This window comes from Microtus ochrogaster, unplaced genomic scaffold (genome assembly GCF_000317375.1).
Source record: "Microtus ochrogaster isolate Prairie Vole_2 unplaced genomic scaffold, MicOch1.0 UNK1, whole genome shotgun sequence".
Lineage (NCBI taxonomy): Eukaryota > Metazoa > Chordata > Mammalia > Rodentia > Cricetidae > Microtus > Microtus ochrogaster.
In genome coordinates, this window is record NW_004949099.1 from 661933 (window position 1) to 664959 (window position 3027).

Genomic DNA, 3027 nt, shown 5'->3' on the forward strand with positions numbered 1-3027 from the left:
CCACATGGTGGCTCACAACCATCTGTAATGAGGTCTGGTGCCCTCTTCTGGCCTGCAGGCATACACACAGACAGAACGCTGTATACATAATAAGTAAATAAATAAATATTAAAAAAAAAATAAAATAACATTCATGTATACCTGCCCACACACAGTTAAAATAAAATTACTCTTTAAAAAGAAACCTTTATTTTGATTATGTGTATATATGTGTGTCTGCGTGGGTTTGTACACATGAGTGCAGTGCCCTTAGAGTCCAGAATAAGTTTTTATAACCCCAAAAGCTGAAGTTATAGGCAGTTATGTACTGACTGATGTAGGTGCTGAGCTTGAACTCAGGTACTCTGGAAGAATGATTTATACTATTAACCACTGAGCCATCTTGTAGTCCCTGAAAGACTTAAAATTTTTTGTTTATTTTTGTGTGTCTATGAATGGCTGCTTGACTGTATGCATACTACATGTGTGCAGGCCTGCAGAAGCCAGAAGAAGTTGTTGGGTTTCCTGGAACTGGTATTACTGCTGCCTATTGTGGGTGCTGGGAACTGAACACGAGTCCTCTGTAAGAGCAGAAAGTGCTCTTAATCCCTGAGCCTTTCTTCTAGCTTCTTTTTTGTATTTTTCAGATAGAGTCTCACTGTGTAGACCAGGCTGTCCTTGAACTCAGAGGTCCACCTGCCTCTGCCTCTGGAGTGCTGGAATTAAAGATGTGTGCTGTCACATCTGTCCAAAAAATAAAAATTAATAAGGACTGGAGAGATGACTCAGCAGTTACTTGTACCTACTGACTGTCCTGTCACCCATAGGTGTCTCACAACTGTCTATAATTCCACCTCTAGGGCATCTGACACCCATTTCTGGCCTCCTTAGGCAACTGTGGGCACCCGTATACATGTGGTATTTGTACATACACATAAACATGAATAAAACAGTTATAGATAGTAGGGCTGGGGCATTTTGTAGCTCAGTGGTAGAGTCCTTGCCTGGTGTGTCATGGCTATGGGTTTGATCCTTTTAACTGTTCCCCCCAGCCCCCAAATAAAGAAAATGTAAATTGAGAAAGTACAGCTTAGAAACATTTCCTACCTACTTTGCAGTTTGTCCTGGTGACCCTGTTTTCTGTTAGGATGTCATTTGCTGATTCCCTGATAGACACACGAAATATGTTAGTGTCATGCATAAGTTAGCAGGAAATATATGCAGGCCCAAGTTCTCCCTATTGGATAAAATGGTACTCACAGATACCCAAATAGTAGGGCATGTGGATGGGTGTGTGAAGAGAACTTACAGGGAAAGAAGAGGACACAATGCAGATATTAAAGACAGAAAATACGGAAGGGAAGGAAAATGCTGAAAGAATAAGGCAGAAGAAAATTATGTGATTATCTATTTTCTGTTAACACATGGTATAATGTATATACACTGTTAACCACTGAGGAGGCTAGAAGAGGGCACCCATCACCTGGAATTGCAGTTACAGATAGTTGTGAGCTGCCATGTAGATGCTGGGAACCTGGGTCCTCTAGTGCTCCTAACCACTGAGCCACCTCTCAGCTCCCAATTCTCATTCCCTTTAACAAGTGAGGATTTTTTTTTTTTTTTTTTGCTATCAGCTGGAGATAAGTTTCCATGCTAATAATTTTAATACTAGCCTAAATTCAGTTGGTTCATGAGGGAAAATGTATTACCAAAGTCACAGAAGGGAATTGGGAATGGGGTTGTATTCCCAGCACTTGGGAGACTGAGTCAGGAGGATAATGAGTTTGAGGCTAGTCTAGGAGATAGTATGAAATCCTGCCTCAGAAAAACAAGGGAAAAAAAATCACAGAAGATACTTGCATAAAAGTCATTATATCCAGTAAGTAAATAATAACTAATTGCTTGATATATGCTCCATACTGGGATCTAAGAAGGATTGAAGCCAGGTGGTGGTGCACCCCTATAATTTCAATGGGAACCTGAGGTATGGATTGCTGAAAGACTTTTTTTTTAAAAAATATTTATTTATTATGTATGCAATGTTCTGTCTGTGTGAATTCCTGAAGGCCAGAAGAGGGCACCAGACCTCATTCCAGATGGTTGTGAGCCACCATGTGGTTGCTGGGAATTGAACTCAGGACCTTTGGAAGAGCAGGCAATGCTCTTAACCGCTGAGCCATCTCTCCAGCCCCTGAAAGACTTTCTTAAACCAACCACTCCCTACCCTCCCTCTGTCATCCCCACCACCAAAAAAGAATGAGATTTTTGTCTTTGCTCTTCAAATTATTTATGGTTCAGGGAAGGAGACAGACAAGCAGTCCAGGATAGTATGTTAAGTCTTAGGATATGAAATAGCAGAGGGTGCAGTGATGATGCAGAGGGCGTTTGGCTTTGGAACGAATCTGAGAAGGGTAAGGATGATATTTGGAGTCTCACAGGGAAAGTGGGTGGTAGGGGAAGGAGACTCTGGTTAGAGCACAGTCATTCTAAAGCCAGCCATTTCCGGAAGGAATGGAGGCTGTTTGCACTACCCAATTATTTTTTAAGATAGAGGGTTTCTGTTTTACCACCCTGGCTGTCCTAGAACTCACTCTGTAGACCAGACCAGCCTCAAATTCACAGAGGTCCACCTGTCTCTGCCTCCCTAGTGTGCTGCCACCACTGTCTTGACTTTGTTACCTAATATTTTTTTTTAAGATTTATTTATTTATATATAGTGTTCTGCCTGAATGTTTGCCTTTGTGCCAGAAGAGGGCACCAGACCTCATCGTTGATGGTTGTGAGCCACTATGTGCTTGCTGGTAATTGAACTTAGAACCCCTGGAAGAGCAGCCAGTGAATGCTCTTAACCTCTGAGCCATCCTCCAGCTCCCAAACCTGCATTTCTGTGCCTGGCTTTGGGAAGTGCTTTTCCTTTGCTATCTCTCCAGCCTGTATTACATGTATTACCCAATTCTTTTTTTTTTAGAGCTTTTTTAAAATATATATATTTATTTATTTATTATGTATACAATATTCTGTCTGCATGTATGCCTGAAAGCCAGAAGA